The sequence below is a fragment of the Bufo bufo genome, unplaced genomic scaffold, assembly GCF_905171765.1.
Source record: "Bufo bufo unplaced genomic scaffold, aBufBuf1.1, whole genome shotgun sequence".
NCBI classification, from domain to species: Eukaryota; Metazoa; Chordata; class Amphibia; order Anura; family Bufonidae; genus Bufo; species Bufo bufo.
In genome coordinates, this window is record NW_024400037.1 from 46729 (window position 1) to 58923 (window position 12195).

A 12195-nucleotide genomic window follows, 5' to 3' on the forward strand; every position below is an offset into this window, starting at 1 on the left:
TGCTGGTCCAGTACAAGGCACCTGATTTGCAAAACCAGCGTTCAAAATCCTACTATGTGAAGACTGATGCTGTCCACTCTGACATACAAACTGACCGTGAGAAGTGGTATTTGACTCCATGACTCCAATTAAAACCGCCCAGATGGCCTGTTGAAAACGGGGCCAAAAATTTCAGAATGGGATTCAAAAATATTCATCTCAAAAGTCTATTTTTTGTGTGGAAAAAGAAAGAGTAGAACATTTCCTTGTCCACTGTACAGCATAGCAGTTGCTGGTTTATTACAAGTCAAATGGTTTACAAGAGCAGTGCTCAACACCATAGTCTGCGAAGAATGACGCTGTGCACTCAGACATTTAAAAAAATCTGGACTGTGAGAAGTGGTATTTGATTCCATGACTCCAGAGAAGACTGCCCAGCTGTACTGTTAAACCTTAGTCAAAGGTTTCAGAATCAGATTCTAAAATGTTTATCTTAAAAGTCTATTTTTTGATGAAAAAGAAAGTAGCACATTTTGTAGCATATGGCTGAATAGTTGCTGGTTCAGTACAAGGCACCTTTTTTGCAAAACCAGCGCTCAAAATATTAGTCTGTGAAGACTGATGCTGTCCACTCAAACATACAAGCATTTAAGAAAAGCTGGACTGTGAGAAGTAGTCCAGCATCATATTTGCTTAATATTCAAATAGTTGAAAACAAGACATTTTGGAGGACCCTTGATGATCCTGAAGTCATAATGGGTCATCGATAAGACCATACTCACATCAGACTAAAGATGTAGGCCCCAGTGAGATTTGAACTCACGACCCCTGGTTTACAAGACCAGTGCTCTAACCCCTGAGCTATGAAGCCACCATGCACAGCTTTTCCCAATGGTTTTTTTTTCAGGTGTATCTTTTTGCCCTATAAACTGAAAAAAATCAAAGACCTTCAAAACTATTTAAGAGAAACAGGGCTCTTATGGGACATAGAACTTTACATTGTTTGGCCAACCTGACCTAAATGTGAGGAAGAGCTCAGAGAATTCGATGTAAGTCAGTCATCATTTCGCATGTCAACACAAAACGTGTGCCATCATAGACTAACATAGGGGCCAAAGGTTTCAGAATCAGATACATAGATGTTCATCTTAAAAGTACATTTTTTGGTGTAAACAAGAAGTCCACTGGTGCAGCACTACAGCATTATAGTTGCTGGTTTAGAATTCAGATAGCTGAAAAGAAAACACTTTGAAAGATCCTCGTTGATCCTACATACTGTTTCAGATCTTAAGCAGTGTTGCGCTTACATTAACCTAAGGTAATAAAGAGGCCTCAGTGAGATTTGAACTCACGACTTCTGGTTTACGAGACCAGCGCTCTAACCCCTGAGCTATGAAGCCAAACAACAGACAAGTTGAACGTGTGTTTTCTGACCAAGGCTTTTTTTATCTAAAAACTTCAGACAAGGAAAAATCTTCAGCTACATTTAAGAAAGGCAAACTTTTCAGAATCAGATTCAAAAAAGTTCAACCTAAAAGTCTATTTATTTTTTACGGATAAAGAAAGAGCACACTTTTTTCTCCACTGTTATAGCACATGGCATAGTAATTGCTGGTCCAGTACAAGGCACCTGATTTGCAAAACCAGCGTTCAAAATCCTACTATGTGAAGACTGATGCTGTCCACTCTGACATACAAACTGACCGTGAGAAGTGGTATTTGACTCCATGACTCCAATTAAAACCGCCCAGATGGCCTGTTGAAAACGGGGCCAAAAATTTCAGAATGGGATTCAAAAATATTCATCTCAAAAGTCTATTGTTTGTGTGGAAAAAGAAAGAGTAGAACATTTCCTTGTCCACTGTACAGCATAGCAGTTGCTGGTTTATTACAAGTCAAATGGTTTACAAGAGCAGTGCTCAACACCATAGTCTGCGAAGAATGACGCTGTGCACTCAGACATTTAAAAAAATCTGGACTGTGAGAAGTGGTATTTGATTCCATGACTCCAGAGAAGACTGCCCAGCTGTACTGTTAAACCTTAGTCAAAGGTTTCAGAATCAGATTCTAAAATGTTTATCTTAAAAGTCTATTTTTTGATGAAAAAGAAAGTAGCACATTTTGTAGCATATGGCTGAATAGTTGCTGGTTCAGTACAAGGCACCTTTTTTGCAAAACCAGCGCTCAAAATATTAGTCTGTGAAGACTGATGCTGTCCACTCAAACATACAAGCATTTAAGAAAAGCTGGACTGTGAGAAGTAGTCCAGCATCATATTTGCTTAATATTCAAATAGTTGAAAACAAGACATTTTGGAGGACCCTTGATGATCCTGAAGTCATAATGGGTCATCGATAAGACCATACTCACATCAGACTAAAGATATAGGCCCCAGTGAGATTTGAACTCACGACCCCTGGTTTACAAGACCAGTGCTCTAACCCCTGAGCTATGAAGCCACCATGCACAGCTTTTCCCAATGGTTTTTTTTCAGGTGTATCTTTTTGCCCTATAAACTGAAAAAAATCAAAGACCTTCAAAACCATTTAAGAGAAACAGGGCTCTTATGGGACATAGAACTTTACATTGTTTGGCCAACCTGACCTAAATGTGAGGAAGAGCTCAGAGAATTCGATGTAAGTCAGTCATCATTTCGCATGTCAACACAAAACGTGTGCCATCATAGACTAACATAGGGGCCAAAGGTTTCAGAATCAGATACATAGATGTTCATCTTAAAAGTACATTTTTTGGTGTAAACAAGAAGTCCACTGGTGCAGCACTACAGCATTATAGTTGCTGGTTTAGAATTCAGATAGCTGAAAAGAAAACACTTTGAAAGATCCTCGTTGATCCTACATACTGTTTCAGATCTTAAGCAGTGTTGCGCTTACATTAACCTAAGGTAATAAAGAGGCCTCAGTGAGATTTGAACTCACGACTTCTGGTTTACGAGACCAGCGCTCTAACCCCTGAGCTATGAAGCCAAACAACAGACAAGTTGAACGTGTGTTTTCTGACCAAGGCTTTTTTTATCTAAAAACTTCAGACAAGGAAAAATCTTCAGCTACATTTAAGAAAGGCAAACTTTTCAGAATCAGATTCAAAAAAGTTCAACCTAAAAGTCTATTTATTTTTTACGGATAAAGAAAGAGCACACTTTTTTCTCCACTGTTATAGCACATGGCATAGTAATTGCTGGTCCAGTACAAGGCACCTGATTTGCAAAACCAGCGTTCAAAATCCTACTATGTGAAGACTGATGCTGTCCACTCTGACATACAAACTGACCGTGAGAAGTGGTATTTGACTCCATGACTCCAATTAAAACCGCCCAGATGGCCTGTTGAAAACGGGGCCAAAAATTTCAGAATGGGATTCAAAAATATTCATCTCAAAAGTCTATTGTTTGTGTGGAAAAAGAAAGAGTAGAACATTTCCTTGTCCACTGTACAGCATAGCAGTTGCTGGTTTATTACAAGTCAAATGGTTTACAAGAGCAGTGCTCAACACCATAGTCTGCGAAGAATGACGCTGTGCACTCAGACATTTAAAAAAATCTGGACTGTGAGAAGTGGTATTTGATTCCATGACTCCAGAGAAGACTGCCCAGCTGTACTGTTAAACCTTAGTCAAAGGTTTCAGAATCAGATTCTAAAATGTTTATCTTAAAAGTCTATTTTTTGATGAAAAAGAAAGTAGCACATTTTGTAGCATATGGCTGAATAGTTGCTGGTTCAGTACAAGGCACCTTTTTTGCAAAACCAGCGCTCAAAATATTAGTCTGTGAAGACTGATGCTGTCCACTCAAACATACAAGCATTTAAGAAAAGCTGGACTGTGAGAAGTAGTCCAGCATCATATTTGCTTAATATTCAAATAGTTGAAAACAAGACATTTTGGAGGACCCTTGATGATCCTGAAGTCATAATGGGTCATCGATAAGACCATACTCACATCAGACTAAAGATGTAGGCCCCAGTGAGATTTGAACTCACGACCCCTGGTTTACAAGACCAGTGCTCTAACCCCTGAGCTATGAAGCCACCATGCACAGCTTTTCCCAATGGTTTTTTTTCAGGTGTATCTTTTTGCCCTATAAACTGAAAAAAATCAAAGACCTTCAAAACCATTTAAGAGAAACAGGGCTCTTATGGGACATAGAACTTTACATTGTTTGGCCAACCTGACCTAAATGTGAGGAAGAGCTCAGAGAATTCGATGTAAGTCAGTCATCATTTCGCATGTCAACACAAAACGTGTGCCATCATAGACTAACATAGGGGCCAAAGGTTTCAGAATCAGATACATAGATGTTCATCTTAAAAGTACATTTTTTGGTGTAAACAAGAAGTCCACTGGTGCAGCACTACAGCATTATAGTTGCTGGTTTAGAATTCAGATAGCTGAAAAGAAAACACTTTGAAAGATCCTCGTTGATCCTACATACTGTTTCAGATCTTAAGCAGTGTTGCGCTTACATTAACCTAAGGTAATAAAGAGGCCTCAGTGAGATTTGAACTCACGACTTCTGGTTTACGAGACCAGCGCTCTAACCCCTGAGCTATGAAGCCAAACAACAGACAAGTTGAACGTGTGTTTTCTGACCAAGGCTTTTTTTATCTAAAAACTTCAGACAAGGAAAAATCTTCAGCTACATTTAAGAAAGGCAAACTTTTCAGAATCAGATTCAAAAAAGTTCAACCTAAAAGTCTATTTATTTTTTACGGATAAAGAAAGAGCACACTTTTTTCTCCACTGTTATAGCACATGGCATAGTAATTGCTGGTCCAGTACAAGGCACCTGATTTGCAAAACCAGCGTTCAAAATCCTACTATGTGAAGACTGATGCTGTCCACTCTGACATACAAACTGACCGTGAGAAGTGGTATTTGACTCCATGACTCCAATTAAAACCGCCCAGATGGCCTGTTGAAAACGGGGCCAAAAATTTCAGAATGGGATTCAAAAATATTCATCTCAAAAGTCTATTGTTTGTGTGGAAAAAGAAAGAGTAGAACATTTCCTTGTCCACTGTACAGCATAGCAGTTGCTGGTTTATTACAAGTCAAATGGTTTACAAGAGCAGTGCTCAACACCATAGTCTGCGAAGAATGACGCTGTGCACTCAGACATTTAAAAAAATCTGGACTGTGAGAAGTGGTATTTGATTCCATGACTCCAGAGAAGACTGCCCAGCTGTACTGTTAAACCTTAGTCAAAGGTTTCAGAATCAGATTCTAAAATGTTTATCTTAAAAGTCTATTTTTTGATGAAAAAGAAAGTAGCACATTTTGTAGCATATGGCTGAATAGTTGCTGGTTCAGTACAAGGCACCTTTTTTGCAAAACCAGCGCTCAAAATATTAGTCTGTGAAGACTGATGCTGTCCACTCAAACATACAAGCATTTAAGAAAAGCTGGACTGTGAGAAGTAGTCCAGCATCATATTTGCTTAATATTCAAATAGTTGAAAACAAGACATTTTGGAGGACCCTTGATGATCCTGAAGTCATAATGGGTCATCGATAAGACCATACTCACATCAGACTAAAGATGTAGGCCCCAGTGAGATTTGAACTCACGACCCCTGGTTTACAAGACCAGTGCTCTAACCCCTGAGCTATGAAGCCACCATGCACAGCTTTTCCCAATGGTTTTTTTTTTCAGGTGTATCTTTTTGCCCTATAAACTGAAAAAAATCAAAGACCTTCAAAACCATTTAAGAGAAACAGGGCTCTTATGGGACATAGAACTTTACATTGTTTGGCCAACCTGACCTAAATGTGAGGAAGAGCTCAGAGAATTCGATGTAAGTCAGTCATCATTTCGCATGTCAACACAAAACGTGTGCCATCATAGACTAACATAGGGGCCAAAGGTTTCAGAATCAGATACATAGATGTTCATCTTAAAAGTACATTTTTTGGTGTAAACAAGAAGTCCACTGGTGCAGCACTACAGCATTATAGTTGCTGGTTTAGAATTCAGATAGCTGAAAAGAAAACACTTTGAAAGATCCTCGTTGATCCTACATACTGTTTCAGATCTTAAGCAGTGTTGCGCTTACATTAACCTAAGGTAATAAAGAGGCCTCAGTGAGATTTGAACTCACGACTTCTGGTTTACGAGACCAGCGCTCTAACCCCTGAGCTATGAAGCCAAACAACAGACAAGTTGAACGTGTGTTTTCTGACCAAGGCTTTTTTTATCTAAAAACTTCAGACAAGGAAAAATCTTCAGCTACATTTAAGAAAGGCAAACTTTTCAGAATCAGATTCAAAAAAGTTCAACCTAAAAGTCTATTTATTTTTTACGGATAAAGAAAGAGCACACTTTTTTCTCCACTGTTATAGCACATGGCATAGTAATTGCTGGTCCAGTACAAGGCACCTGATTTGCAAAACCAGCGTTCAAAATCCTACTATGTGAAGACTGATGCTGTCCACTCTGACATACAAACTGACCGTGAGAAGTGGTATTTGACTCCATGACTCCAATTAAAACCGCCCAGATGGCCTGTTGAAAACGGGGCCAAAAATTTCAGAATGGGATTCAAAAATATTCATCTCAAAAGTCTATTGTTTGTGTGGAAAAAGAAAGAGTAGAACATTTCCTTGTCCACTGTACAGCATAGCAGTTGCTGGTTTATTACAAGTCAAATGGTTTACAAGAGCAGTGCTCAACACCATAGTCTGCGAAGAATGACGCTGTGCACTCAGACATTTAAAAAAATCTGGACTGTGAGAAGTGGTATTTGATTCCATGACTCCAGAGAAGACTGCCCAGCTGTACTGTTAAACCTTAGTCAAAGGTTTCAGAATCAGATTCTAAAATGTTTATCTTAAAAGTCTATTTTTTGATGAAAAAGAAAGTAGCACATTTTGTAGCATATGGCTGAATAGTTGCTGGTTCAGTACAAGGCACCTTTTTTGCAAAACCAGCGCTCAAAATATTAGTCTGTGAAGACTGATGCTGTCCACTCAAACATACAAGCATTTAAGAAAAGCTGGACTGTGAGAAGTAGTCCAGCATCATATTTGCTTAATATTCAAATAGTTGAAAACAAGACATTTTGGAGGACCCTTGATGATCCTGAAGTCATAATGGGTCATCGATAAGACCATACTCACATCAGACTAAAGATGTAGGCCCCAGTGAGATTTGAACTCACGACCCCTGGTTTACAAGACCAGTGCTCTAACCCCTGAGCTATGAAGCCACCATGCACAGCTTTTCCCAATGGTTTTTTTTTTCAGGTGTATCTTTTTGCCCTATAAACTGAAAAAAATCAAAGACCTTCAAAACCATTTAAGAGAAACAGGGCTCTTATGGGACATAGAACTTTACATTGTTTGGCCAACCTGACCTAAATGTGAGGAAGAGCTCAGAGAATTCGATGTAAGTCAGTCATCATTTCGCATGTCAACACAAAACGTGTGCCATCATAGACTAACATAGGGGCCAAAGGTTTCAGAATCAGATACATAGATGTTCATCTTAAAAGTACATTTTTTGGTGTAAACAAGAAGTCCACTGGTGCAGCACTACAGCATTATAGTTGCTGGTTTAGAATTCAGATAGCTGAAAAGAAAACACTTTGAAAGATCCTCGTTGATCCTACATACTGTTTCAGATCTTAAGCAGTGTTGCGCTTACATTAACCTAAGGTAATAAAGAGGCCTCAGTGAGATTTGAACTCACGACTTCTGGTTTACGAGACCAGCGCTCTAACCCTTAGCTATGAAGCCAAACAACAGACAAGTTGAACGTGTGTTTTCTGACCAAGGCTTTTTTTATCTAAAAACTTCAGACAAGGAAAAATCTTCAGCTACATTTAAGAAAGGCAAACTTTTCAGAATCAGATTCAAAAAAGTTCAACCTAAAAGTCTATTTATTTTTTACGGATAAAGAAAGAGCACACTTTTTTCTCCACTGTTATAGCACATGGCATAGTAATTGCTGGTCCAGTACAAGGCACCTGATTTGCAAAACCAGCGTTCAAAATCCTACTATGTGAAGACTGATGCTGTCCACTCTGACATACAAACTGACCGTGAGAAGTGGTATTTGACTCCATGACTCCAATTAAAACCGCCCAGATGGCCTGTTGAAAACGGGGCCAAAAATTTCAGAATGGGATTCAAAAATATTCATCTCAAAAGTCTATTGTTTGTGTGGAAAAAGAAAGAGTAGAACATTTCCTTGTCCACTGTACAGCATAGCAGTTGCTGGTTTATTACAAGTCAAATGGTTTACAAGAGCAGTGCTCAACACCATAGTCTGCGAAGAATGACGCTGTGCACTCAGACATTTAAAAAATCTGGACTGTGAGAAGTGGTATTTGATTCCATGACTCCAGAGAAGACTGCCCAGCTGTACTGTTAAACCTTAGTCAAAGGTTTCAGAATCAGATTCTAAAATGTTTATCTTAAAAGTCTATTTTTTGATGAAAAAGAAAGTAGCACATTTTGTAGCATATGGCTGAATAGTTGCTGGTTCAGTACAAGGCACCTTTTTTGCAAAACCAGCGCTCAAAATATTAGTCTGTGAAGACTGATGCTGTCCACTCAAACATACAAGCATTTAAGAAAAGCTGGACTGTGAGAAGTAGTCCAGCATCATATTTGCTTAATATTCAAATAGTTGAAAACAAGACATTTTGGAGGACCCTTGATGATCCTGAAGTCATAATGGGTCATCGATAAGACCATACTCACATCAGACTAAAGATGTAGGCCCCAGTGAGATTTGAACTCACGACCCCTGGTTTACAAGACCAGTGCTCTAACCCCTGAGCTATGAAGCCACCATGCACAGCTTTTCCCAATGGTTTTTTTTTCAGGTGTATCTTTTTGCCCTATAAACTGAAAAAAATCAAAGACCTTCAAAACCATTTAAGAGAAACAGGGCTCTTATGGGACATAGAACTTTACATTGTTTGGCCAACCTGACCTAAATGTGAGGAAGAGCTCAGAGAATTCGATGTAAGTCAGTCATCATTTCGCATGTCAACACAAAACGTGTGCCATCATAGACTAACATAGGGGCCAAAGGTTTCAGAATCAGATACATAGATGTTCATCTTAAAAGTACATTTTTTGGTGTAAACAAGAAGTCCACTGGTGCAGCACTACAGCATTATAGTTGCTGGTTTAGAATTCAGATAGCTGAAAAGAAAACACTTTGAAAGATCCTCGTTGATCCTACATACTGTTTCAGATCTTAAGCAGTGTTGCGCTTACATTAACCTAAGGTAATAAAGAGGCCTCAGTGAGATTTGAACTCACGACTTCTGGTTTACGAGACCAGCGCTCTAACCCCTGAGCTATGAAGCCAAACAACAGACAAGTTGAACGTGTGTTTTCTGACCAAGGCTTTTTTTATCTAAAAACTTCAGACAAGGAAAAATCTTCAGCTACATTTAAGAAAGGCAAACTTTTCAGAATCAGATTCAAAAAAGTTCAACCTAAAAGTCTATTTATTTTTTACGGATAAAGAAAGAGCACACTTTTTTCTCCACTGTTATAGCATATGGCATAGTAATTGCTGGTCCAGTACAAGGCACCTGATTTGCAAAACCAGCGTTCAAAATCCTACTATGTGAAGACTGATGCTGTCCACTCTGACATACAAACTGACCGTGAGAAGTGGTATTTGACTCCATGACTCCAATTAAAACCGCCCAGATGGCCTGTTGAAAACGGGGCCAAAAATTTCAGAATGGGATTCAAAAATATTCATCTCAAAAGTCTATTGTTTGTGTGGAAAAAGAAAGAGTAGAACATTTCCTTGTCCACTGTACAGCATAGCAGTTGCTGGTTTATTACAAGTCAAATGGTTTACAAGAGCAGTGCTCAACACCATAGTCTGCGAAGAATGACGCTGTGCACTCAGACATTTAAAAAAATCTGGACTGTGAGAAGTGGTATTTGATTCCATGACTCCAGAGAAGACTGCCCAGCTGTACTGTTAAACCTTAGTCAAAGGTTTCAGAATCAGATTCTAAAATGTTTATCTTAAAAGTCTATTTTTTGATGAAAAAGAAAGTAGCACATTTTGTAGCATATGGCTGAATAGTTGCTGGTTCAGTACAAGGCACCTTTTTTGCAAAACCAGCGCTCAAAATATTAGTCTGTGAAGACTGATGCTGTCCACTCAAACATACAAGCATTTAAGAAAAGCTGGACTGTGAGAAGTAGTCCAGCATCATATTTGCTTAATATTCAAATAGTTGAAAACAAGACATTTTGGAGGACCCTTGATGATCCTGAAGTCATAATGGGTCATCGATAAGACCATACTCACATCAGACTAAAGATGTAGGCCCCAGTGAGATTTGAACTCACGACCCCTGGTTTACAAGACCAGTGCTCTAACCCCTGAGCTATGAAGCCACCATGCACAGCTTTTCCCAATGGTTTTTTTTCAGGTGTATCTTTTTGCCCTATAAACTGAAAAAAATCAAAGACCTTCAAAACCATTTAAGAGAAACAGGGCTCTTATGGGACATAGAACTTTACATTGTTTGGCCAACCTGACCTAAATGTGAGGAAGAGCTCAGAGAATTCGATGTAAGTCAGTCATCATTTCGCATGTCAACACAAAACGTGTGCCATCATAGACTAACATAGGGGCCAAAGGTTTCAGAATCAGATACATAGATGTTCATCTTAAAAGTACATTTTTTGGTGTAAACAAGAAGTCCACTGGTGCAGCACTACAGCATTATAGTTGCTGGTTTAGAATTCAGATAGCTGAAAAGAAAACACTTTGAAAGATCCTCGTTGATCCTACATACTGTTTCAGATCTTAAGCAGTGTTGCGCTTACATTAACCTAAGGTAATAAAGAGGCCTCAGTGAGATTTGAACTCACGACTTCTGGTTTACGAGACCAGCGCTCTAACCCCTGAGCTATGAAGCCAAACAACAGACAAGTTGAACGTGTGTTTTCTGACCAAGGCTTTTTTTATCTAAAAACTTCAGACAAGGAAAAATCTTCAGCTACATTTAAGAAAGGCAAACTTTTCAGAATCAGATTCAAAAAAGTTCAACCTAAAAGTCTATTTATTTTTTACGGATAAAGAAAGAGCACACTTTTTTCTCCACTGTTATAGCACATGGCATAGTAATTGCTGGTCCAGTACAAGGCACCTGATTTGCAAAACCAGCGTTCAAAATCCTACTATGTGAAGACTGATGCTGTCCACTCTGACATACAAACTGACCGTGAGAAGTGGTATTTGACTCCATGACTCCAATTAAAACCGCCCAGATGGCCTGTTGAAAACGGGGCCAAAAATTTCAGAATGGGATTCAAAAATATTCATCTCAAAAGTCTATTGTTTGTGTGGAAAAAGAAAGAGTAGAACATTTCCTTGTCCACTGTACAGCATAGCAGTTGCTGGTTTATTACAAGTCAAATGGTTTACAAGAGCAGTGCTCAACACCATAGTCTGCGAAGAATGACGCTGTGCACTCAGACATTTAAAAAAATCTGGACTGTGAGAAGTGGTATTTGATTCCATGACTCCAGAGAAGACTGCCCAGCTGTACTGTTAAACCTTAGTCAAAGGTTTCAGAATCAGATTCTAAAATGTTTATCTTAAAAGTCTATTTTTTGATGAAAAAGAAAGTAGCACATTTTGTAGCATATGGCTGAATAGTTGCTGGTTCAGTACAAGGCACCTTTTTTGCAAAACCAGCGCTCAAAATATTAGTCTGTGAAGACTGATGCTGTCCACTCAAACATACAAGCATTTAAGAAAAGCTGGACTGTGAGAAGTAGTCCAGCATCATATTTGCTTAATATTCAAATAGTTGAAAACAAGACATTTTGGAGGACCCTTGATGATCCTGAAGTCATAATGGGTCATCGATAAGACCATACTCACATCAGACTAAAGATGTAGGCCCCAGTGAGATTTGAACTCACGACCCCTGGTTTACAAGACCAGTGCTCTAACCCCTGAGCTATGAAGCCACCATGCACAGCTTTTCCCAATGGTTTTTTTTTCAGGTGTATCTTTTTGCCCTATAAACTGAAAAAAATCAAAGACCTTCAAAACCATTTAAGAGAAACAGGGCTCTTATGGGACATAGAACTTTACATTGTTTGGCCAACCTGACCTAAATGTGAGGAAGAGCTCAGAGAATTCGATGTAAGTCAGTCATCATTTCGCATGTCAACACAAAACGTGTGCCATCATAGACTA

General features: G+C 38.9%; 15 non-coding genes across 15 annotated transcripts; all 15 read right to left on the reverse strand.

The window, feature by feature from the left end:
- Positions 1-777: 777 nt before the first annotated feature.
- TRNAT-UGU lies at positions 778-850 on the reverse strand. The gene has a single exon. It is a non-coding gene; the product is annotated as a tRNA-Thr (tRNA).
- Positions 851-1306: 456 nt separating this feature from the next.
- Positions 1307-1379, reverse strand: TRNAT-CGU. The gene has a single exon. It is a non-coding gene; the product is annotated as a tRNA-Thr (tRNA).
- A 986-nt stretch (positions 1380-2365) lies between these two features.
- TRNAT-UGU lies at positions 2366-2438 on the reverse strand. Its single transcript has one exon. It is a non-coding gene; the product is annotated as a tRNA-Thr (tRNA).
- A 455-nt stretch (positions 2439-2893) lies between these two features.
- TRNAT-CGU lies at positions 2894-2966 on the reverse strand. Its single transcript has one exon. It is a non-coding gene; the product is annotated as a tRNA-Thr (tRNA).
- Positions 2967-3952: 986 nt separating this feature from the next.
- On the reverse strand, positions 3953-4025 carry TRNAT-UGU. Its single transcript has one exon. It is a non-coding gene; the product is annotated as a tRNA-Thr (tRNA).
- A 455-nt stretch (positions 4026-4480) lies between these two features.
- Positions 4481-4553, reverse strand: TRNAT-CGU. Its single transcript has one exon. It is a non-coding gene; the product is annotated as a tRNA-Thr (tRNA).
- Positions 4554-5539: 986 nt separating this feature from the next.
- Positions 5540-5612, reverse strand: TRNAT-UGU. The gene has a single exon. It is a non-coding gene; the product is annotated as a tRNA-Thr (tRNA).
- Positions 5613-6069: 457 nt separating this feature from the next.
- On the reverse strand, positions 6070-6142 carry TRNAT-CGU. The gene has a single exon. It is a non-coding gene; the product is annotated as a tRNA-Thr (tRNA).
- Positions 6143-7128: 986 nt separating this feature from the next.
- Positions 7129-7201, reverse strand: TRNAT-UGU. The gene has a single exon. It is a non-coding gene; the product is annotated as a tRNA-Thr (tRNA).
- Positions 7202-7658: 457 nt separating this feature from the next.
- Positions 7659-7730, reverse strand: TRNAT-CGU. The gene has a single exon. It is a non-coding gene; the product is annotated as a tRNA-Thr (tRNA).
- A 985-nt stretch (positions 7731-8715) lies between these two features.
- Positions 8716-8788, reverse strand: TRNAT-UGU. The gene has a single exon. It is a non-coding gene; the product is annotated as a tRNA-Thr (tRNA).
- Positions 8789-9244: 456 nt separating this feature from the next.
- TRNAT-CGU lies at positions 9245-9317 on the reverse strand. Its single transcript has one exon. It is a non-coding gene; the product is annotated as a tRNA-Thr (tRNA).
- Positions 9318-10303: 986 nt separating this feature from the next.
- Positions 10304-10376, reverse strand: TRNAT-UGU. The gene has a single exon. It is a non-coding gene; the product is annotated as a tRNA-Thr (tRNA).
- Positions 10377-10831: 455 nt separating this feature from the next.
- TRNAT-CGU lies at positions 10832-10904 on the reverse strand. The gene has a single exon. It is a non-coding gene; the product is annotated as a tRNA-Thr (tRNA).
- A 986-nt stretch (positions 10905-11890) lies between these two features.
- Positions 11891-11963, reverse strand: TRNAT-UGU. Its single transcript has one exon. It is a non-coding gene; the product is annotated as a tRNA-Thr (tRNA).
- Between the last annotated feature and the right edge of the window lie 232 nt (positions 11964-12195).